Source organism: Erinaceus europaeus, chromosome 5 (genome assembly GCF_950295315.1).
Source record: "Erinaceus europaeus chromosome 5, mEriEur2.1, whole genome shotgun sequence".
Lineage (NCBI taxonomy): Eukaryota > Metazoa > Chordata > Mammalia > Eulipotyphla > Erinaceidae > Erinaceus > Erinaceus europaeus.
Window position 1 is genome coordinate 50,961,197 of NC_080166.1, and position 25,340 is coordinate 50,986,536.

The following is a 25,340-nucleotide window of genomic DNA, read 5'->3' on the forward strand; positions in this document are numbered from 1 at the left end:
CATTGCTATTGAATAGGACAGAGAGAAATGGAGAGAGGAGGGGAAGGCAGAGGGGGAGAGAAAGACACCTGCAGACCTGCTTCACTGCCTGTGAAGCGACTCCCCTGTAGGTGGGGAGCCGAGGGCTTAAACCAGGATCCTTCCACCAGGTCTTTGCGCTTTGCACCATGTGCGCTTAACCCTCTGCACTACTGCCTGACTCCCTCTCCCTCTGACTTCTTTGAAGTAAATGCTGATTCTCTTGATGTTGACCCATACTTTCTTATATTGTCTAGATTCTTTTCAGTTCCTTTTTTTTTTCATTTCTCAGACTCTGACTTCTAACTCACTGTTTTGTCTGAAAGTTTCTGTCTCTCTGCTGTAAGTTTCCAAAGAAGAAAGGAAGGAAGGAAGAAAAAGAGAAAGAAAGAAAATGTATTTAGCTACATTTTTTTAAATTGTGCTTTCTGTTAAAACTTTGCTCCTACTTTCTCTGATGTTGGTAAAGTTTTTTCACTTTTCTGGGTATCCCTGGAACCTCTGATACTTTCTTTAGGAGTTTTATATTACTTTATTGTACTTGAGTTATTTTTTCCAGGTTTTTGTCCTGATTCTTCTGTGCAGGTGATTTCCTCTACCTTTTCAATATATTTGATGTTATATAAGGACCTGAACTGGGGTATCATCACGAGTGGTCCTGGGTAGTAATCAGGAATCTAAGTTCATGAGTGTTCAGCCCCCATTAGGCTGCTGCAGGTGGGGTTCAGTCTGAAAAGACACTGAAGTCTTCATCTGAGGGATAGAAGGGGGCACAAATCTGGCAGGCTATGGGTCAGCAAGCCAGCACAGTCAGAAATGGGTCCTCTTGATAGCCAACTATTCTTTGGGGAGCCTTGGAAGACACTTTCTGGATACCCAGGTGCAATTTGCTAACAGTCAGGTGTTGGTCAGTGAGAGTTAGGTATGTTTGTAAGGAGTTAGCACTCTTGATAAATGTCTCCCTATTAGGATCAGTCTGGTACCTGTGTAGGTCCAGGCTATGAGGAGTAGCAAGAAGCAACAAAGAAACCCATTAAGAGGGGGCCAGGTGGTAGCACAGTGGGTTAAGCACCCATGGCATGAAGCGCTAAGACTGGCATAAGGAACCTGGTTCCAGCCCTGGCTTCCCAGGAGCAGTAGATTGGTAGTGCAGGCATCAGAGCCCCAGCTATTGTTATGCCCAGAAGTTCAAGTCCCGATTTCACGCAAAGAAGACCAGAATCACATGCAATAGCAAGAGCCTTTATTAGCAACCTTAAGCTTGGGCTGCCGACACCCTTCCAAACAAAGGGAGAGTCTGCGACCTCGATCACTTCTCGTCCCACCTTTTTAGTTATCACAGGGTAGGCACAGGTGGAAATATCCACACAAAACAAGAAACAATTGGCCTCGGGCCAACAGCTGCTCTCAATATTAGGGGCCCCCTCCAACCCCACACTATAACCGTGGGAAAATCAAAGATGACTCTGAGGTTTTTGACCTAAACAACCCAAAGTATAGATATGCCATTAGATGAAGTAGTGTGATCATAAGTTAAAAGAAATATGTGCATACATGATCATTTGGATGATCAGATAAAGGTGTATCTCTATATGCACACTGTCTTCATCCACAATTCCTGGCTCTAAGCTCTTAAAGCCCCTGAAATTTTCCAAAGGCAAGAAAAGTGGGAACATCATTTGTTTGGTCTCTGGTCCTCAGTTTCTGACAATAATCAGAACCACAAGTTTAACTGGAGTCTCTTGTTTTTCACAAGCCCCTTTATACTTTTACACTGGTGCTAGTGATGGTGATAGTGGTTTGTTTCAAACTGACTTAATATTGGTTTAACATATCATAATATGTTAGCGGTTGGGATAGCTCACCAGACTTGCATGCCAGAGGCCTCAGAGATTTCAAGTTCAGCGCCACCACAGGTGGCACTCCCTTATTTATTGCCTCCAGGGTTATTGCTCTGGCAATACCTGCACTACGAATCCACTGGTCCTGTGGCCATATTTTCAATTTTTTTTTTGAATAGGACAGAGAGAAATTGAGAGAGGAGGGGGAGATAAAGAGGGAGAGAGAGAGAGAGAGAGGGACTTGCAGACCTGCTTCACCACTTGTGAAGCAACCCCCTCTGCAGGTTGGGGAGGGGGCTCAAACTGGGATCCTTGAGCAGGTCTTTGTGCTTTGTACTATGTGCACTTTACCTGGTGCGCCACTGCCTGGTCCCTTCTCTCTCTTTAATGCTGCCAGGGTTAGCATGGAGTCTCGGTGCTGGCACCAAAAAATCCACCACACTTTGCAGCCATTTTTTCCTTCTTTTTTTTTCTTTCTTTCTTTCTTTCTATTTTGTATTTTTTACTTTTTAAAATATTTATTTATTATTGGATAGAGACAGAGAGAAACTGAGAGGGGAGGGAGAAATAGAGAGAAAGAGACAGAGAGACTCTTGCAGTACTGCTTAACCACTTGTTAAGCTTTCCTGTTGCAGGTGGTCACCAGGGGCTTGAACCTGGGTACTTGCACACAGTAATGGGTGTGCTTAACCCAGTGCACTACCGCCTGACCCCATCTCAAAAATATTTTAGGAGTTTTTTTTTGTTTTAAACCAGAGCACTGCTCAGCTCTGGCTTATGGTGTTGCTGGAGACTGAACCTGGAACCTTTGGTTCCATAAGCCTGAAAGCTTTTTTTGCATGACCATTATACTCTCTCCCCAGCCCAGGAGTCTATTTTCATACCTATAAGTCTACTTCATACGACTCCCCAAAGCTCCACTGCCATTATGCCAAAGAGGCCCCTCCACTTCACTCATTGTTCTCCCTCTATATTTCTTCTAATAATAGAAGACATAAATAAATAAATAAATAAATAAATAACAAAAGCCAGAAATTTTTCACAAGGTCTGAGTCAGCTTTGTTACTCTCCTCCTCCCCTTCCTCCTTCTTCTTACTTCTATTATTACAAGATCCTCTGTTTTTGTTACTTATATTTCACATAGTGGGCTGGCAAGATAGCTCATCTGGATAGTGGCTCTGCTTTGTCATGCAGGCAACCCAGGTCTGAATCCACTGAGCATGAGGAAGCATCGGTGCTGTGGAATCTTTCCCCCTTCCCCTTTGTCTCTCTTTGTCTTTCAAAGAAACTATATCCCATAGTTTCTTTGTTTAGTCATTTGTCAGTGGGCAGCATTTAGCATGATTCTGTATTATGGCATTGCACATAGGGTTGCTATAAACAAAGGGGACATAAACCTTTTGGCTTCCTTCTGTCTCCATTAAATAAAAAAAAAAGTTTTTAAAAAATTAAAGAATTTTTTCAGGACCATAAGGGGCGAAGGAAGTAACAGACTTTATTTGGAAAACTTATATTTGAGGTTGATGAGGAGAGGCCTAGGAGGGTCCAAAATGTATAGATTTAGAGTTCAGGAAAGAGGTACAAACTGGAGACATATATTTAAGAATCATGAACACGGGGCCAGGCGGTAGTGTACCAGGTTAAGCACACATGGCACGAAGTGCAAGGACCAGCATAAGGATCCAGTTCAAGCCCTCTGCTCCTCACCTGCAGGGGGACTGCTTCGCAAGCGGCGAAATAGGTCTTCAGGTGTCTTTCTCTCCCCCTCTCTGTCTTCCCCTCTCTCCATTTCTCTATGTCCTATCCAACAAGGATGGCATCAATAACAACAACATAATAACTACAGCAACAATAAAACAACAAGGGCTAACAAAAGGGGGGAAAGGAAGCAAAATTGAAAAAAGAACAGGAAGACTGGGAGCCTTCCAATGGGATACAGAACTCTGGTGGTGGGAATTGTGTGGAATTGTACCCCACTTATCCTACAGTCTTGTCAAACATTTACTAAATCAATTTTAAAATAAAGTGCAATTGGCTTATGCTCTCAATAATGACATCAATTTCCACACCTGAAAAAGGAGTACACTTCTTCTGAAAAAATTCCCCTTACCAGATCCAGATTGAATTAGGAGTTCCCTTTAGTGTTCATTGGCCTACTGCACTTTATATAATAGCATTTGGTCGTTCAACAAAGATATATCTATTATTTATTTTTTGTCAAGAACTTCTCTAGGCTGGCAGTTTAACAAAAAGTCAAAAGTTCTTTGTCATGGGGCTTTCATCCTAATGGTGGTGTAGAAAGGGGCATACGATGAAAATCAGTAACAAGAAAATTGGGGTAGTACATTAGGTAAAATATTAGCTACGGTGAAAAATGTTGATAGTACAGGGAAAGGAACAGGAGATGTGAAGGGGTGTACTTTGAAATAGGGTGCTCAGAAAAGGCCTGAGCAAAGACTAAAAGGATGTGAGAAAGCAAGACACTCATGGAAAACTGAGAGAAGAGCATTCCAGGCAGAGGGGACAAGCGCAGATGTCTTCAGGCAAGAACATGTCTGCCATGTTGGAAGAAAAGTAAGGGAGAAAATGTGGTCAAATCAGGGATGTGAAAGAGAGTGCTTTAGAAGGGAAGGCCAGAGAAATAGTAAGGAGAGGTGGATACTTAAAATGAACTTCTTAACTACCAAAAAGCTTCTGGCATTTTCTCTCAAACAAATGGCCAGTCTAGAGGATTCTGAGAAGAATAACATGAGATCATTCTCTTCAGTGTTTTCTTTTTTTTTATTATTTTTAACTTTCCACTTTATTGGTGGACTAATGATTTACAGTAAAGTTGTTGACACACAGATAGAACTTTTTTTTTCTTTTTTATTTAAGAAAGGATTAATTAACAAAACCATAGGGTAGGAGGGGTACAATTCCACCCAATCTCCATATCCCACCCCCTCCCCTGATAGCTTTCCCATTCTCTATCCCTCTGGGAGCATGGACCCAGGGTCATTGTGGGTTGTGGAAGGTGGAAGGTCTGGCTTCTGTAATTGCTTCCCCGCTGAACATGGGCGTTGACTGGTCGGTCCATACTCCCAGTCTGCCTCTCTCTTTCCCTAGTAGGATGGGTCTCTGGGGAAGCGGAGCTCCAGGACACATTGGTGGGGTCTTCAGTCCAGGGAAGCCTGGCCGGCATCCTGATGACATCTGGAACCTGGTGACCGAGTAATGAAGCTGAAGGGTTGTCATTCCACATGTGAAGTCTCTGGACACAGTCTGAAGTGAAGCATGTTGAGGTGGCAATCGTTGTGTTGGTTAGGTTGTGATCGGCAGATGCAATAGTGTTTTCTTCATAGATTCTAGAGCAGGACAGGGGCAACTACCAAAGTAAGGAGCTGGTTAGGAGACTTTCGAAGTAATCACGTTGGGTAAGGAAATTTTTCTATTAATAAACAACACCCAAGGCAGCAGTTACAGTAGGAGAAGCAGGGAGCTGGAGGTGATGTTCCCAGTCCTACTCTCACCTCCTCTGGCACCTTCTTGTTCCTTCTTCAGCCAGCAGGATCAGCACCGTAAGAGTCAGGGAGCTCTTGTATGAGCTTGAAGAAATCTTGTTAAGTGAGATAAGTCAGAAAGAGAAGGAAGAATATGGGATGATCTCACTCATAGATAGAAGTTGAAAAACAAGAACAGAAGGGAAAACACTAAGCAGAACTTGGACTGGAGTTGGTGTATTGCACCAAAGTAAAAGACACTGGGGTTGGGGGGGGGAGTTCAGGTCCTGGAACATGATGGCGGAGGAGGACCTAATGCAGGTTGAATTGTTATGTGGAAAACTGAGAAATGTTACAAATGTACAAACTACTGTATTTCACTATTCACTGTAAACCATTATTCTCCCAATAAAGAAAAATATTAAAAAAAAAATAGAATCAGGGAGAAGGGGAGTTCCCAGAAAGAAGTGATCGGAGTGTAGAGCTGGGAGGGTGTTTGAAGGGTAGGAGAACCCTCTCAAAGAGCACAGAATTGCAAGGAGAGTCCCTTTCAAACCCTGAATCAAAGGGATGGGCGTTTACAGTTTCTGACAGTGGATGCAAGATCTGAAGTCCCCAAACATGTGGCTACAGAATTTCTATTTTTGCTGGTGAATCAAGCAGGTTTTGACTTCACAGGAGTGCCTATTGCAAATGAAGCCTTAGTTTTTTGTTTTGTTTTGTTTTGTTTTTCATTGTTAGGAGCACATGATATGCCCTAGTCCTATGTCTTATTTAATGGGATTAAACTTTAAAAATTCTAAATTTAAAACAGACAAATACACCCAAGATGTTGATGGATCTTACCCAGCAAACACCAAAGACAAGCCAAAGGAAGAGGTAGTCATTTTCTGCTTTCTGTCAGGTGAGATCCTTGTGGTGGTCCTTGCACTTTGTGCCATGTGTGCTTAACCTGCTGCACTACCACTCCCCATCCCCGATTTCTTATGCTATAGGAAAAAAGAACAGAAATAATTTCATCTGATAAGTTTCTTTGCAGATTCTAAAGTATTAGCAGCAGACTCATGATTCATCCATCACTGATTTCACTTAAACTACCTACAATGCAATTCACAATTTCTTTTCCTCACTTAGGAAATGAGTCATGAGCACACATATGTCTATTGCCACCAAGTCAGACTTTGAGAGGTGACCCCCCACCATCATTTATGCCAAATGATGTGCAAACAGTGATCCTCCCCCCCCCCACCACCACCAGGGTAATTGCTGGGACTCGATGTCTGGACTATGCACCAGCCACTCCTGGGACTATCTTTCTCTTTTCTTCTCTTTTTCTCTATGTCTCCTTCACTTTTTTTCCCACTTTTTTTTTTCTTAAACGGGATAGAGAGAAATTGAGAGGGGAAGGGGAGACAGAGAAGAAGAGAGAAAGATGAGAGCCGGGGGGGGGGGTGTGCATCTGGTTGAGTGCACACATTGAAGTGTGCAAGGACTAGGGTTCAAGCCCCCAGCCTCCACCTACAGGAGGAATGCTTCATGAATGGTGAAGTGATACTGCAGCGCCCTCTCTCTCTCTCTCTCCCCTCTTTATCTCCCTTTTTCTCTCAATTTCTCTGTTTCTGTCCAAAATAAAATAAATTTAACAAAAAGAAAGAAAGAGAGAGACCTGCAGCAATGCTTCACCACTCGGTAAGCTTTTCCCTCGCAGGTGGGGACTGAAATCTTGAACTCGTGTCTTTGCACACTGTAATGTGTGTGCTTTTGATGTTATATTATTTAATCATGTAGTAAGATATAAATTAAGATAGTAGTCCTCCTGTTTGAAAAACATTATATTATAAAGGATATGAAAATTTAAATACCACTTTATTGAAATTAATCTCCAGAAGGATCCTTGTGCCACTGATGGACACCTGATTTTGTTTTATTTTTATGAACATTCCAGGCAAGCTCCTGCCCCCACGGCCTTTAGCCTTGCTGTTCAGCATCCCCACTGGCAGGAATACTGCTGCCTAGTTACACACAAGCTAGCACTGAGGTCTTCTCTAACTACTTTAACATTGCAATTTCCGACCTTCCAAAAGTCCATCCCTTTTCTTTCTATTTCTTCATGCATAATGTTTACATAACCTATGGCATATTGTCCCCAACAAGAATGAATGTACACTTCAGGTGGGGGTTTTGTTGACTGTAATCTCAGGTTCTGGAATACAGTCACATCCAATACATAAACACTTATTTATTTATTCCCTTTTGTTGCCCTTGTTTTATTGTTATAGTTATTATTGTTGTTGTTGTTGATGTCATTGTTGTTAGATAGGACAGAGAGAAATAGAGGAGGGAAAGACAGGGGGAGAGAAAGATACACACTTGCAGACCTGCTTCACTGCTTGTGAAGTGACTCCCCTGGAGGTGGGGAGCCGAGGGTTCGAACCTGGATCCTTGCGCGGGTGGTTGCACTTTGTGCCACCTGTGCTTAACCCGCTGCGCTACTGCCCGAATCCCCCAATATATATTTGATACAGGGATGAACCCGTTTGTTTTCATATTTAAATTATCACAAAATATCTGGATATGCAGATAGTGACAGCTTTAAAGGCAAATATCGAGATAAATGTCTCTAATTCTAGTGTTTCCAAAATCCATAAATGCCCATTTTCATTACAAAGGCAACGCTTTTATTTAAAAGAAAGAAAGATCATCACTTTCCTTTGAATACAAAATTTTCAAATTTGAGCTTTCTTGTCTTTTGCTTTCAGTAGCTTCAGAGTGAGTTGTCAAAGTTTTGCATGAAACATTTAAAAATTCTTGCTCACTGGAGCAGTATTAGTCAGGAAAGGCAAACCTAGAAAAACATGCTTCTGACCCATCGAGTGTTCTTCTGTCCACTGTGTCAGGTAGGCTTCTGCTGTGATTCTATGGAGAAAAATTTCCAGCAGAAAAATCACAGGTATATTTGTGAGTTGCTTGAGTCAAGTTTACAACCCCTCAGGATATTCCTCAAGTTTCTGGGAGATTACTCAGTTGTATAATTCTGTTTTTCCTACCTATGCAAGGAACTTCTTAGAACTCCTATCTTGGGAGTAGCGGTAGCGCAGAGGATTAAGCACACGTGGCGCAAAGCTCAAGGACCGGCGGAAGGATCCCGGATCAAGCCCCGGGCTCCCCACCTGCAGGGGGGTCGCTTCACAAGCAGGGGAAACAGGTCTGCAGGTGTCTATCTTTCTCTCTCTCTCTCTGTCTTCCCTTCTCTCTCCATTTCTCCCTGTCCTATCCAACAAGATGACAACAATAACAATAAAAAAGAGCAACAAAGAACTCCTATCTTTCCTTCCAGCTACTGATGCCATGATTGCAAATGTAACAGCAGCTCAGAGGATGAGAACCAAACACAAAGCCAGTAAAAAAAAATCACGTGTATATGTATGTATATATGTATGCGTATACATATGATATATACATATATAGCGTGCTCTTATATACCTTTAATATCCATCCTTATCCCACCCTACCCCCTAACACTACGATCGATAAGAATAAATCAGTTCACTCAGCTTTATTGCAGTAGTTGCTGCTACTAAGGGGAGGGGAGTGAGGAGGGTTAACTTAGAATATATTTGCAATTCTTTTTCATGTCACAACAGTTTATTTGTTCATGTATTCTATGGTGTGTCAAATCTATGATTTTCTATATGTAGCACATACAATATATCATTTGCTCATAAATCCCCCATACGCAGAGGCTATGCGGGGCTTACCTGGTAGGGCACACATGCTACCATGCGCAAGGACCCTAGTTCAAGTCCTCAGAAGCTGCACGTGGGGTGGTGCCGTGTTGCAGGTGTTTTTTTCTCCTTCTCTGTCTCCCTGTCTTCCTTTCTTCAATTAAGTAAGTTATATATGTATATAGAAAAGGGGTGGGGGTGTCTTTCTTTCTCTCTCCCTCCCTCCCTTCCTCCCTGTCCCCTTTTCCTCTCAATTTCTCTCTGCTCTATCCAAAGAACAAACAACAACAAAACTGGAAAAAGCAAACCCCTCTATTATAAAAAATACTCTTAGTATTTGCAGCAGTTCTCTAGTTAATAAGCAGGGGATCAAGCTCACTCAAATTGGTTTGCTTGCCACTGTCGGGTCAGGTCTCCATTTTATTTTATTTTATTTATTTATTTATTTATTTTCCTCCTCCAGGGTTATTGCTGGGCTCGGTGCCTGCACCATGGATCCACCGCTCCTGGAGGCCATTTTTTTCCCCCTTTTGTTGCCCTTGTTGTAGCTTCGTTGTGGTTATTATTATTGCCCTTGTTGACGCAATTCGTTGTTGGATAGGACAGAGAGAAATGGAGAGAGGAGGGGAAGACAGAGAAGGGGAGAGAAAGATAGACACCTGCAGACCTGCTTCACCGCCTGTGAAGCGACTCCCCTGCAGGTGGGGAGCCGGGGGCTCGAACCGGGATCCTTACGCCGGTCCCTGCGCTTAACCCACTGCGCTTAACCCACTACCACCGCCCGACCCCCCCAGGTCTCCATTTTAAATGTGAAACCCTCCAGTCTTCTCAGGATCAAGGACACCCCTCACTCCCCACGTGCGCCCCCCCCCCCCCCCAGTCTCTGGCACCCTCAGCTAGGCGTTCCTCACTTCAGATTTTTCTACAACTCCTCTTCTGAGACATGCATGACGACAACTTTTACACTATTTATCTTAAACCGGGAGAGAACCTCAGGTGATGGCATTTGTGCTTAGAAAATGGATTTAGTCCTGCGGCCGGAAGCGGTGTCCCTAAGCGGCCAGCAGAGCCCAGGGCCTGGCGCGGCGGGTGCTGAGCCTCCCGGGGTCGCGCCGGCCAGTCGGGCGCAGGCGGGCGGAGCCACCGAGAAGCGCCCCTCCCGGCTCCGCCCTCCGCCCCTCGCGGGTACCTGGCGGCCGCGGCGGGCGGCGGGCGGCCCGCGGCGGGCGGCGGTCGGGGGGCGGCGCTGCGCAGCGTCACGCGGCGGGGTGGGAGCGCGGGCAGGTGACTCGGGCGGCCTCCTCCCCTTTCCAGCGCGCTGGGCGGCCAGGGCAGCAGGGGTCGCAGTGAGCTGCTCGGCGTCCGCGCAGCCGCCCGCCGCCGCCCTCCGCTCCCGCGCGCCGGGCGCTCCGGATCCGCTCGCGGCGGGGTGAGTGCGGGGCTCCCGGCCGCGGGCCCGGATCAAAGTTTTCCTGGGTGCGGAGATGTGACGAGGGGGAAGGGACAGAGAGACCCCGGGGCGGGTGGCGGCAGCGGGACGGCCCGGTGGAGGAACTTGGCCGCGGCATACGGGGAGTGGGGTCCGGGCGCGGGGGATTTGGGGAGCTTTTCCAGGTGCGCCCGGGGCGCCTGGAGCGCACTCGCCAAGTTAGTCCTGCGGCCGGTGGATGCTGAGAACAAATAGCCTGCTCTGGGGGAGAGTGCATCCGCCGCGATCCCCTGCGCCCTCGCGGGGAGACCCCCGGACCCCCGACCTGCGTCCCCCGGGACTGAGCTTCCCGGCCGCCCCGGGCGCTGAGCCTCCCCCGGTCGCTCAGCGCGGCCGGCCTGCAGACCCGCGCGCGGGGGCTCAGGTGCGGCGGTGGGACTCGGCGGAAAGAAGGACCTGCTCGACCTTGACCGTCCGAGGTCACGTTCCCAGCTTCGGGATCTGGTCTAGGGAAAGCGACTCAGCCAGGGTTCCCGAGACCCTTTCGTTCTCCCTCCTTGCCTCGTGGGGCGCTTTTGTTATCCCGGAGACTGGAATGAACTTGGGGCGCTTGCGCTTGCAACGGGGCGCTGCCTCTGCCTCCTTGAGCCCGCGGCGGCTGCTGGCGGGGGAAGAGTGATGAGTACGGAGTCGTAGAACAGGTTGTGCCGGAGATGGAAATGGGGAAGCCTGTTGTTTTATCTCCCTAGGTATCGCTGGTTTGTAAATGTGCCTCCCCCGCACCCCCAGTCAGCGCCCATTCAAACTTACCGGATACTCGGAGCTCCCCAGGGGGCGAGGACAGGAAGGATCCGGTCTCTACCCCTATCCAGCTCTCTGTGTGGTTGAGAAAACAAAGCACATATAGACTGAAAAATAAATTTTGTTCAGCAAAACCTCTTCCCTCTGGCTAAGATAGCTCCTCGAAAAGCTTTTTCACTTAACCCTGTCCTCAAGTGTTGTTATTCTTTCACTGTTAAATTGATGTAAAATAGTCAGCAATGCTTGTAGGCTACCTACGCTTTCTTTTCTTCTTCTTATTTTTTAAATTGATAATTGCCTATAACTTCTGCTTCTGTTACTGGCAGGAAATCGTTTTTCCCCAAAGTCACAAAAGACTTAAACCATCCCCCACCATCACGTCAGACATTTCTGGAGTGTTTAAGTGCCAAGCACTGTTCTAAGAACTTGTGTTGACTCTGTTAGTCCTCACAACTACCCTGTTCGGGAGATGAAAATATCCTCACTGTTACAGATGAGGAAACAGAGATACAGGAACTGATCCAAGGACACACCTTTTTCTAAAATTTATTTATTTATAAAATGGAAACACTGACAAAAAACATAGGATAAGAGGGGTACAATTCCCACCACCAGAACTCCGTATCCCATCCCCTTCCCTGGTAGCTTTCCTATTCTTTAACCCTTTGGGAGTATGGACCCAGGGTCATTATGGGGTACAGAAGGTGGAAGTTCTGGCTTCTGTAATTGCTTCCCTGCTGAACAACGGTGTTGGCAGGTCGATCTGTATTCCCAGCCTGTCTCTCTCTTTCCCTAGTGAGCACACCTTTTTTTATTATCATTATCTTTATTTATTTGCTAGAGACAGACGGAAATCGAGAGGAAGGGAGATATAGAGAGGAAGAGAGAGAGAGGGAGAACGAGAGGGAGAGGGGAGAGAGACCTGCAGCACTGCTTCACTACTCGTGAATCTTCCTGCAGGTGGAGACTGGGGGCTTGAACCCGTGTCCTTGCACATTGTAAAGTGTGTGCTCTACCAGGTTCACCCCCCCCACACACACACCTTTAATGAGTAGCAGCAGGAGGGGAGGACAACACTGAGGCTCTGCTCCAGCACACACACAGTGTTACCCGTTTTGCATGCCACCTCACCTGAAGTTCTGCTTGTCCTTTGCTGAATTTTTCTGTAGTCTCAAGACTTATTGAAGGGGTGTGGAAATAGCACACTGGACTTGCACACGAGATCACAGGATCTTTCAAGCAGCCACACATAGTGCAAGAGCGGAGCAATGTCCTGATAATAAGTCAATTAATTTAAAAGTTTTGAGATGTGATCAGATTCTTTTCCTCTTGACCTAGTTCAGGTTTTTTTTTAATTGATGATTTAATAATAGTTTATAAATTTATAAGATTGCAGGGTAATAGTTACACACTGCCACCACCAGCAGACTTATGTACCCACCCACTCCCTCCCCTCATAACCACTACAGTTCTCACAAAATCTTAGAGACAGATTGACTATTCATTTTTTCCTTCTCACGTTCATGTGTTTCAGTAATCTATATTCAGCATTTAAGGGTAGCTGAAGCTATCCAGTAGATGTCTTTTATCTTCTTACTTCACTAAGCATAATCACCTCTAGTGGCATCCATTCTGTTTGGAAGGACACCATAGCATCTATTTTAATTGCAGAGTAGTATCCCATTGTATATGTCTTCATCTAGTCATCTAGTGATGGGCTTTTAGATTACTTCCTTCCCTTGAGCTATTGAGAATAAAGCAGCCATTGAATTAAAGTTTTCATATCCTTTGGATATATGCCATGGTATTTATTGCTAGACCATAGGGTGTTTCTAGTTTAATTTATTTGAGGACTCTCCATATTGTTTTTCTCAGGAGCCATACTTATTACAACAGCAGTGTAATAGAGTTTCTCAACATCATCGCCAACACTTATCATTTCCTGTTTGATTTGTAAGACCATTCTCACAGGTGTGTGAGGTGGTATTTCATTGTGGTTTTGATTTGCATTTCTCTAATCATAACAGAAACTTTTTTCTCCACATATTTGTGGACCATCTGTGAATCATCTTTAGAAAATTGTCTATTCCAACCTTTTGTTCATTTTTAAAATTAGGTTGTCTTTTTGTTATTGAGTCATATGGCTTCTTTATAGATGTGTTTGACAGGTCTGATGAGTGATGTGCAGTTACCTTCTCCCAATTGCTGTGTTGTCTTTTTACCCTTGTGGAATTTTCTTTCAATGTGTAGAAGCTGTTTTGATGTCATCCCATTTATTTAATCACATTTCAGTTTTACTTGCTGGTGGGGTTGAATCTCCAAATACATCTTTGATATTAAGGTCCTGAAGAGTATAGTGTAGGTGTGTGTGTGTGTGTGTGTGTGTGTGTGTGTGTGTTTATGTGTGTGTGTATGTTAATTTCATAGAACTTTGTTACCTCAGCTATCTGAAGTAACTTATCCAGAGTGATGTTTAGCTTCTTATAGTTGTCTTAATTAGTTTTAGTTTATCTCTCAGAGCATATTATAATGTTGACTTGCCCTTCCTTACCCCAAGTATTTCTAGTGAACAACATTTCTGTCAAGGTCTCTTCTATTACCTGGATCACCAAGTGCAATCCCTTCTGCTCAAGGTTTATTTTATCTCTTCATTCTGGCCTTCCTCAGTCTTCCTGCTCTCTCCCCATTTTCATTTTCCCCAGCCTCTCTCTTCCCTCTCCAGAAACACCTATTTATGTCTTATCAAGTGACTTGTAATACTGTTTGTTACTTTCCTTAATAAATATTCAGTTTCCACAAAGAGATTAAGGACAATTTAGACCATGAACTTTTCAGGTCTTGCAGATAGTTGCTGTTTGGTAAATGCTTGCAAAATGTGATGCAATATGAATTAAAGTAGTACAGATTGGGTGCACTTGATGAGGGTGGAAACATTTTGAAATTTTTAAGCCAGGTTTTTCAGGATGCTAAGGGGTGTTTACTGATAAGACAAGGGGGAGATGACAGACATTGCAAAGGGAGGGGAGAAACGCCATTGCCAACTCCACGGCTATCCATAGGGACATGCTATCCTAGTTAGACCTTTCATATAGAAGTGTAATCAAGGACGACCACATCAGCAGAGAATTGTGAACTCCAGCCCCGTCTTAACAAGCTATGAAACCACAGTAACAAAAAGAAAAAAAAATATTGAAAAACGTAACACATACATAAAAGTTCATAAAAATAAATGGAGGGGTGACTACACTGACCTATGTCAATGTGGATTTCCTACCTTATACTGGAAATAGAAATGATACGAGATGAGACTATAGACGGGTCAAATACAGAACTGTTCCCCAAAAACTCTGTACAAAAATGATGTGGGCCTGGACTAATCCTAAGAGACCACAACAAGAATGAAGTGACTGTGTTTGGAGAGGAGAAAAAGAGAGGTAACAAGGAACCACGAAGCGAGTTCTGACCTGAGCATAATTCTATCCCCATGAATATTTTGCCATTTACTTTTATCTCTGTATGCATGTTTTCCGACCTCATGCCATGTAGAATTAAAAAAAAATTTATTATCTTTATTGATTGGATAGAGACAGTCAGAAATCGAGAGGGAAGGAAGCGATAGGGTGAGAGACAGAGACACCTGCAGTACTGCTTCACCACTTGTGAAGCTTTCCCTCTGCAGGTGGGGACTGGGGGCTCGAATCCAGTTCCTTGCGCATTGTAACATGTGCGCACTGAACCAGGTGCGCCTCCACCTGGCCCCGCCATGTAGAATTTCAATATCTAATTTTTCATATAGTTTAAAGAGTAAGCATTTCATGCACATATAATTGCAAATTTTCACTTGTATATAATTTTCCAAATTCCTGTTATTTGTGCTAGTATTCCTGTAGGTGGTTCTAATGTTTGGTTGTCAGTAAAGTTATGATATATTTTTGCATAGAAAAACATGAAAAATACGTCATGATTTTTCTCACAACTCCAAACTTAGCTACTACGTAGTTTGTTGTTGAACAGATATGTTAGCAAATTACAAACAACTTAAGCTATGGGAATACTTACCTCCGACATAAATGGCATTTAAAAAATACTCATTTGCTTATTTAAGGGAGTGCCTAAAACCCTGCTTAGTTTTGGTATCAAGTATTGAACCTGGGACCTTAAAGTCTTGGCATGGATGTCTGGTATGCTATCCTCTACCCTCTTGGATGGGCTCATCAATGTTACTTTCTTTTGCATTTGTATTTTTAAAATTTTTTAATATTTATTTTCCCTTTTGTTGCTCTTGTTTTTTTATTGTTGTTGTAGTTATTGCTGTTGTTATTTATGTCACTGTTAGATAGGACAGAGAGAAATGGAGAGAGGAGGGGAAGACAGAGAGGGGGAGAGAAAGATAGACGCCTGCAGACCTGCTTCACTGCCTGTGAAGCGACTCCCCTGCAGGTGGAGAGCCAGGGGCTCGAACAGGGATCCTTGAGCCGGTCCTTGCACTTTGTGCCACCTGCGCTTAACTTGCTGTGCCACTGTCCGACTCCCTGTATTTTTTTTTTTTTGAAAAGAATTGATTTATTTGCTCATGAGAAAGATAGGAGAGAAAGAACCAAACATCACTCTGGTACATGTGCTGTGGGGGATTGAATTCAGAACCTCATGCTTGAGAGTCCAATGCTTTAGCCACTGCACCACCTCCCAGTCCACTGTATTTGTATTTTTTTTACTTGGCTCTAGTTGCTGGTAGTGCTGGGGAATGAAACTCAGATCCCTGTGTGTTACTACTGAACCGTCTTCTCAGCCCTAGATCATTTTATTAGAGCTAGAGAGAGTAAGAAAGAACCAGAACAGAGATCTGACGTATGTGTGTAGTCCTGAGAATCAATCCCAGGCCTCATGCATGCCAGTCCTGCCCTCTGTTAGTGAGGCCACCTCCCTATCTACAAAATATACTATTCAAATTGGAGGCTGCTTCTCTTTTTAAAGTTTATTTACTTATTTTTATGCAGTGCCACAGGAGAATGATTCCGGGGTCTCTTGTGCGTATTTTACTGCGGTGCCACCTCACCTTCCTTCCCTGCTGGTGATCAAACCTAGAACCTAACTGCATGTTAGGTGGGCTGCATTGCTGAGCAGTTTTTGCTGCCTGCCCTTTAAGAAGTACTAAAGGGGGTCGGGTGGTGGCGCAGTGGGTTAAGCGCAGGTGGCGCAAAGCGCAAGGACTGGCGTAAGGATTCCGGTTTGAGCCCCCGGCTCCCCACCTGCAGGGGAGTCGCTTCACAGGTGGTGAAGCAGGTCTGCAGGTGTCTATCTTTCTCTCCCCCTCTCTGTCTTCCCCTCCTCTCTCCATTTCTCTCTGTCCTATCCAACAATGAACAACATCAACAATGGCAATAATAGTAACCACAACGAGGCTACAACAACAAGGGCAACAAAAGGGGGAAAAATGGCCTCCAGGAGCTGTGGATTCATGGTGCAGGCACCGAGTCCAGCAATAACCCTGGAGGAAAAAAAAAAAAAGAAGTACTAAAAAAAAAAAGATATTTTTTTTCAATCTCTTCTGAAACTATTACCACTCTGTAATATGTGTCTCTGGACACTAAACTCAGGATGCCTGGCATACAAGTCTTGTACTCTATTGCTTACTGGCTGGTTGAATTTCTCTTCTTTTCTTTTCTTTTTCTATTTTATTTAGTAGGACAAATGAAAGAAGAGATTGAGAGGGGGAGATAGAGAGAACCCTACAGTCCTGCTTCACGGCTTGTGAAGTGTCCCCTCCCTGCAGGTGGGGGAGTGGGGGAACCCCACGTGGAACCCAGGTCCTTGTGCATGATAATGGGCACGCTTTACCAGGTGCGCCGCCCCCGCTCCTATGGTTGGTTGTAGTCTTATGCTAATGATTCAGAAATAAAATTATTTCATCTGAGTATGAACATTTTTTGGTTATTAATGCCTATCCTCAGATTTCTTTTTAAAAGAAATCTTAAAAAGTAGAATGCGGGAGCCCGGCTGTAACGCAGCGGGTTAAGCGCAAGTGGTGTGAAGCCCAGCGGCCGGTGTAAGGATCCTGGTTGGAGCCCCCGACTACCCACCTGCAGGGCAGTCGCTTCATAGGCCGTTCTTCTTCTAGCGTTTGCCCTTCTTCCATAGCCAGTCAACAGCGTCAGGTTGAAAGCTGTCAGGAGCTGTTTGTTGCTGGCTTTGAAAGTGACTGGGATCCATGTGGATTCGGTAGGCTAGGAAGGATCGTCAGTTTCTCCAATGAATGGGTACTCACGGAATGCACAGGCCGTGAAGCAGGTCTGCAGTTATCTATCTTTCTCTCCCCCTGTCTTCCCCTCCTCTCTCCATTTGTCTCTGTTCTATCCAACAGTAATAACTACAACAATAAAAAAAAACAAGGGCAACAAAAAGGAATAAATTAAATATTTCTTAAAAAAGTAGAATGGATGTGTTGCACCTACCATTTTTCTCTATGAAGTAAAAGCTCTTTAATTCAGTATGAATGGTATTATCAAACTGTTTCTGCATATTTGATACTGTGTCAGTTTACTAGCACTGCTGTAACAAAGTACTACAGAGTGGTTTAAAATAACCTTTTATTGTCTCACTGTTGTGGAAGCTAGAAATCTGAAATCCAGATATTTACAGTATTGATTCCCTCTGAGGGAGAGTCTTTTTTGTGTCTCAGTTTCTGAGGACAGTGACAGTTCTTGACTTAGCAATACATTATTCCAACATTTGGCTCTGCTTTTACGTGGTGTTCCCCTTGTGTCTGTATATATTTGCCTCCAGGGTTATTGCTGGAGCTTGGTGCTTGCACTTCGAATCCACTGCTCCTGGAGGCCATTTTTTTCCCTTTTGTTGCCCTTGTTTGTTGTTGTTGTTATTATTGCTGTCGTTGTTGGACAGGACAGGGAGAAATGGAGAAAGGAGAGGAAGACAGGGAGGGCGAGAGAAAGATAGACACCTGCAAATCGCTTCATGGCTTGTGAAGTGACCCTCCTGCAAGTGGGGGGAGCTGGGGGCTTGCTTGAACCGGGATCCTTAAGCAGGTCCTTGTGCTTTGCTAGCACCCACTGCACTACTGCCCAGCTGCTGACTTTGTATATCTTTACATTGACTGCCTTAAAACAATGACTTATTTTTTATTTGCCATCAAGGTTATTACTGGTGCTCAGTGCCTGCAAGAGAAATTCACTGCTCCCAGAAGCATGCCCCCCACCTTAGTAGATAGTAAAGGAGAAGAAAGGGGTTTAGAGAGCAAGAGAGACATAGACACCTGCAGCACTGCGTCACCACATGTGATTCTTCTTCCCTGCAAGTACGCACCTGGAGGCTTGACTAAGGCCCTTTCCGCATGGCAATATGTACATTCTTTTTTTTTTGTTTGTTTGTTTGCCTCCGGGACTACAGCTGGGGCTTGGTGCCTGCACTACAAATCCACTGCTCCTGGAGGCCATTTTTTCCCCATTTTTGTTGATCTTGTTGTTATTGTTATTGCTGTTGGATAGGACAGAGAAAAATCGAGAGAGGAGGGGAAGACAAGACAGGGGGGGGGGGTGAAAAAGATAGACACCTGCAGACCTGCTTCATTGCTTGTGAAGCGATCCCCCTGCAGGTGGGGTCCCGGGGGCTCAAACCTGGATCCTTATGCTGGCCCTTGCACTTTGCTACCACCCAGTCCCTGCAGTATGTATTTTCTACTTGATGTGCTACCACCTGGCCTCTTGGTCACTTCTTATAAGGATCCCCAGTAAGACTGAATCAAGGACCTGGCCTACACTTAATAGTGGCCTCATTTTAATTAATTACCTCTGCAATGGCCCAAGTTTTAAATAACGTGAATTCTGAAATAGCAGTGGTTAGGACATAAACTTACCTTTTTTTGGGGGTGGAGGGACAAAGATGTAATTTAACTTGTTGAGGGGAAGACAGTGTATGGTAAACAGAAAGTCTCTGCCCTCAAGTAATTTTTTTTTTTAACATTTTTTCCTTTATTGGGGGATTAATGTTTTATAGTCGACAGTAAATATAATAGTTTGTACATGTATAACATTTCTCAGTTTTCCACATAACAATATACCTAGCTCCTCTGTTACACTTTTCTAGGACCTGTACTCTCCCCCCCCCACATACCCCAAAGTCTTTTACTTTTGTGTGATATCAAGTAATTTCTAATTGGGTTGAAAAAATAAGGCTTTTCCTAATTTGTTTAATTGTCTTCTTAGTATATTCCCTGTGCCAGCATAAGTTTTAGGATAGGGAATAATGCTAAAGCAGATAAATAAATTCGGGGGCTTCGCTAATATGTTTGCATGTTACACTGAGAAGTAACCTTGGATTTTAGTAATGCACATTATACAGCGTGGGAAGAAGCATGACATGGATGCATTTTGTTAGAGAGAAATGTATCTCAGATGTGTTCTAGTGACTCAGCCAGTTTGAACAACTCACTAGTGGAAGAAAGTTGGGGGGGGGGCAGGCCAGGCACTGCTGACTTGGGTAAGTGCATACATACATGAGGACCTGAGTTCGAGCCCTCGCTCCCCACCTGCAATGGGGAAGCTTCACAAGCAAAGAAGCAAGACCTGCAGGTGTCTCTCTGTCTCTCTCCCTCTCTATCTTCACCTCCTCTCACTTCTCTTTGTTCTATCAGATAGGAGGAAGGAGGGGAAATGGCCGCCAGGAGCAGCAGATTCGTGGTGTAGACATTGAGGCCCAGTGATAACTCTGGTGGCAGTTAAACAACAACAAAAAAATAGGGCTGGGTAGTGGCGCACCTGGTTGAGCGCACATGGTTACAATGCACAAGGACATAGGTTGAGCCCCTGGTCCCCACCTTCAGGGGGAAAGCTTTGTTAGTGGTGAAACAGTGCTGCAGATCTCTCTCTCCCTCTCTCTCTCTCCCTCTCTCTCTCTCTCTCTCCCTCTCTCTCTCTCTCTCTCTCCCTCTATCTCTCTCTCTCTCTCTCCCTCTCTCCTCTGCCTTCTCAATTTCTGGCTGTCTCTATCAAATAAATAAAAATAATTAAAATAGAAGTTGGGGGAGTCGGGCGGTAGCGCAGTGGGTTAAGCGCAGGTGGCGCCAAACTCAAGGACTGGCAAAAGGATCCAGGTTTGAGCCCCCGGCTCCCACCTGCAGGGGAGTCGCTTCACAGGCAGTGAAGCAGATCTGCAGGTGTCTGTCTTTCTCTCCTCTTCTCTGTCTTCCCCTCCTCTCTCCATTTCTCTCTGTCCTATCCAACAACAATGACATCAATAATAACTACAACAATAAAACAAGGGCAACAAAAGGGGAATAAATAAATAAATAAATAAAATTAAAAAAAAAAGAAGTTGGAAATAAATGCAACCTTTTGCTTTCTAAGATTGGTTTTCTTTTCTTTTTCTTTTTTTAAAAAAGATTTTATTTATTAATGAGAAAGGTAGGAGGAGAGAGAGAACTAGACATCACTCTGGTACATGTGCTCCTGGGGGTTGAACTCAGCATCTCACGCTTGAGAGTCCAATGCTTAATCCATTGCACCACCTCCTAGACAGACTACAAGATTGGTTTTCTAAAAATAATAATAAAAATAAAAATGAAAGTTTCTGTTATTCTTTAGTTGATGTAGCTGTAGTGAAAACATACAGGATTAAACTGGCAAGTATTATTATTCATTTGGTTAAGTAGGACACTACTATAAATATTTTTCTCCCTCCCCTTCTTCCTTCCTTCCTTTCCTTCCCTTCCCTTCCCTTCCCTTCCCTTCCCTTCCCTTCCCTTTCTTTTTTTTCCACCAGGGTTATCACTGGGACTCCATTCCTGCACTACGAATTCATGTTCCTGACAGCCAATTTCTCCTGCTCCTCTCCCCCCTTATTTGATAGGACAGAAAAATTAAGAGGGAAAGAGGGAGATAGTGAGGGAGAGAGGACGAGATACGCCTGCAGCACTGCTTTACTGCTTGTGAAGCCTTTATTCTACAGGTGGGACCAGGGCTTGAACATGAGTCCTTGCACCAGGTGTTCCAACATCCCCGCCCTGATTAAATATTTCTAAGTTGATCATTGTGCATATGAAGAGGTTTCCAACAACCTAATTAATAAATATTCTGTGTTAAAGAGAAATCTTAATCTGGAGAAACAGCTGTATAATCCATTGGCAACAATAGTTCATTCAATGTCACCTTGAATTAAAGGTAGGGTGGGAGCGCACCTGTTTAAGCGCACACACTGCAGTGCACAAGGCCCAGTCCCCACCTGCAGGGGGAAAGCTTCACAAGTGGTGAAGCAGGGCTGCAGGCATCACTCTGTCTCTCTCCCTCTCTATCTCTCCCTCCCCTCTCAATTTCTCTCAGTCCTGCCCAATAGTAAATAAATAAATGGTAATAGGGTAAAATGTAACCCAGTTTCTCAGTGCCTAAAGTTAACATATGTAATGGATATTTGAGCACCAGTTTTGTGCCAGATCTAAAGTGGTTGGCAGAATGTCAAAGTCTCCCGATCTGGGTGGGTTTGAGGGTGGTAAAAATTGCAGTGTGATAAAACTGTAATAAGTACACCCAGGATGTTGACAAAGCAGAGCCAAGGATGGTAGACAGCATGGCCCTGCTGCTCATAAAGAGAAGGAAAGGGAGTTGGACGGTAGTGCAGCCAGTTAAGTGCAGGTGGTGCAAAGCGCAAGGGTCTGGTTTGAGCCTCTGGCTCCCCACCTGCAGCGGAGTCGCTTCACAGGTGGTGAAGCAGGTCTGCAGGTGTCTTTCTTTCCCCCTCTCTGTCTTCCCTTCCTCTCTTCATTTCTGTCTGTCCTGTCCAACAACAATGACATCAGTAACAACAACAATAATAACCACAACAATAAGGTAGTAAAAGGGAATACATAAATATTAAAAAAAACTTATAAAAAAGAGAAGGAGATAAGGCAGTGGAGAAATGGTGAGGTGCAGGGAATCAAGGAATCAAACTGAGGTAGAGAGGATGCAGGTGCAGTTAGAGAACTAGAAATACATTAAAAAGCTATAGAGGGAGTGTGTGAGATGAGTGTGAATCAAGATGCCTTGATATACAAGAATGGGTTAGCCAGAATTTTATTTAGTTTTATATTACAGAATTACATGTCAACAGGGGTTTAAATCCACACCATTCCCACTACCAGAGTTCTGAATCTTCAGTCTCCCCACTGCAATCCACCAGTTCCCCTAAAGTTGTAGATGTGGGTCAACCATCATCTCTATAACTATCTGTCCACCTTTATTCATAATTGCCCCCTTTTTTTCTTCTGATTCAATCCTCTCTTCCCCTCCAAGCCACTCACAACAACATAGCTACCTCCATGTGTCCCTCTCCTTTCCCTCCTCTCTGGGTGCTGATGGAGCTGGAGTTCAGAGTCCTCTTATCTTCATCCTGTCACTTCTCCCCCAATGGGAGTATGGATTAAGGTTATTTTTGGTGAGCAATTAACCAGAATTTTAGATTTGACACATTAAAAGATTGTAGTTTTTTTTTGTTTCGTTGTTGTTGTTTGTTTGTTTTGCCTCCAGCGTTATTGCTGGGGCTTGATGCTTGCACTATGAATCCACTGTTCCTGATGGCCATTTTTTCTGTATTTGTTGTTGCTATTGTTGTTGTTGATAGTATTATTGTTGTTGGATAGGACAGAGAGAAATTGAGAGCAGAAGGGAAGATAGAGAAGGGGTAAGAAAAATAGACATCTACAGGCCTGCTTCAACACTTGTGAGGTGACCCTTACACCCCCACAGGTGGGGAGCTGGGGGCTTGAACCGGGATCCTTGTGCCAGTTCTCACTCTTTGCTCTATGTGCACAGCCACCCCCAAGATTTCAGATTTTATCTTTTTTTTTTTTTTTTGCCTTCAGGGTTATTGTTGGGGCTCAGTGTCTGCACCATGAACCCACTGCTCCTGGAGGCTATTTTTTCCCTTTTGTTGCCCTTGTTGTTTATTGTTGTTGTGATTGTTATCATTGCCATTGCTACTGTTGTTGGATAGGACAGAGAGAAATGGAGCAAGGAGGGGAAGACAGAGAGGAAGAGAGAAAGACACCTGCAGACCTGCTTCACCGCCTGTGAAGCGACCCCCCTGCAGGTGGGGAACCAGGAGCTCAAACTGGGGTTATTGAGCTGGTCTTTGCGCTTTGTGCCATGTGTGCTTAACCCGCTGCCCTACCGCCCTGCCTCCTCAGATTTTATCTTAAAGCCAATGTGTTACTGTTGGAGAACTATAAGAAGTCGGGATGCAGCTAGAGAAATAGCTTAGTGGATAGAGCACAGGATTAGCATGAACGAGACTCTAGATTTTTTCCCAGGCACTGAATGTGCTGGAGTGGTTCAGTTTTTTTTTCTCTTTTTCTCGATCAGTCAGTCAGTCAGTCAGTCAACCAGTCACAGGCACTGCACATGCTGGGGTGGTGTAGTGCTTTGACAAATGAATAAACCAAGGGGTGGGGATGAACCTGTTAAGCTATTTACTTTAAAACCACCTGCATGACATTTGCCACTTGACCTTTACTTAACCTTTTTCTCCCTTGAGGTTAGAGACTATCCCATCTCTTTGATATCTGTATCATATCTCACTTCACTATCCGATCTAGAAAGGAGAGCTGCATTACTTACAGTCAATATATTGTTTCTACTTGGTTTACACAAGAATTTTAGAGTAGAAAATAAACTTCCTAGCCTTCAATGCCACATGCTAATACAACATGCTAATAAAATGCCAACATACTAATAAAATGCTAATACCTTCATTTAAGTTATAAAACTTTTAAAAAATCTTCATATATTTATTTTCCCTTTTGTTGCCCTTGCTTTTTTTATTGTTGTAGTTATTATTGTTGTTGTAATTGATGTCACTATTTTTATATAGGAGAGAAATGGAGAGAGAGGAAGACAGAGAGGGGGAGAGAAAGACACCTGGAGACCTGCTTCACCACCTGTGAAGCGACTGCAGGTGGGGAGCCGGGGGCTAGAAGGGGGGGGGGCGCGCTGGAACCGGGATCCTTACACAGGTTCTTTGCACTTTGCGCCAGCTGTGCTTAACCTGCTGCGCTACTGCCCGACTCCCTACATTGTAAATCTTTCATTGGCAATCATGGGCTCAGAACTTTGGCTTTTTAGATAGCAGTAGTAATTGTCAAAAGGCTCAATAATTACATGCATTTGCTTATGAATCAATCATCTGAAGCCAGCAAGGTGTATACGGTAATCTTCATAGTACACATTGGTGCAGAAAAATGAAAGATGCTCAGCTGTAGAAATGTACACTGCTGGAATTAGGCAGCCAGGATTTAAATCCGGGTGTAATTACATCACTTTGCAAACTAATTCTGTAGGTTAGGATTTTAGAAGGTGTAAGAGACATTAGGGCATTGACACTTATGAGAGTTTTGTGAGTGCTTAAGGACAACCATAAACATGAACTAAGGCCTTTTTAGGGTCAGAGGTGAAAACATGAGGAATAGAAAAAGAGTCGGAGGGAGTCGGGCGGTAGCACAGCGGGTTAAGCACCCGTGGCACAAAGCGTAAGGACTGGTCTAAGGATCCTGGTTCGAAGCGCTGGCTCCCCACCTGCAGGGGAGTCGCTTCACAGGCGGAGAAGTAGGTCTGCAGGTGTCTATCTTTCTCTCCCACTCTCTGTCTTCCCCTCCTCTCTCATCAATAACAACAACTACAACAACAATAAGAAAACAAGGGCAACAAAAGGGAATAAGTAAATATTAAAAAAAAGAAAAGAAAGATAATAAATTAAAAAAATTTTAAAAAGAAGAGTTTGGATAGTATTACCTAATTTGAATATAGCCCTTCTCCCTCTTTTGACTCTTTCTAAAATTTCTGATTGTTGTTCTCAATAATGCATTTATACTTTATAAACATTAAATGATTATCACGTGATCATGACAATAGGAAAGAGTATATTTAAGGGTGATTTCAATCTAAGTCTGTCCAGAAGATTCTCAATCCTCAAACCTCTCCCCTCCCCCTCTCTTCTCTCATTTCTTCTTGTCTGTCTCCCTCCCTCCCTCCCTCCCTCCCTCCCTCCCTTCCTTCCTTCCTTC

At 44.1% G+C, this 25,340-nt stretch overlaps 1 protein-coding gene across 4 annotated transcripts in view; it reads left to right on the top strand.

Moving 5' to 3' along the window:
• Positions 1-9,354: 9,354 nt before the first annotated feature.
• ELOVL7 (ELOVL fatty acid elongase 7) overlaps positions 9,355-25,340 on the top strand; it is a 113,396-nt gene continuing 97,410 nt past the window's right edge. For 2 of the 4 annotated variants that reach the window (XM_060191310.1, XM_060191309.1), the window contains exons 1-2: positions 9,362-9,477; positions 9,861-10,495. The gene's annotated coding sequence lies outside the window, so the exon portion shown is untranslated. Of the gene's footprint in view, positions 9,478-9,860; positions 10,496-25,340 lie in introns of all 4 variants that reach the window. The other 2 variants (XM_060191312.1, XM_060191311.1) reach the window with 2 other exon arrangements.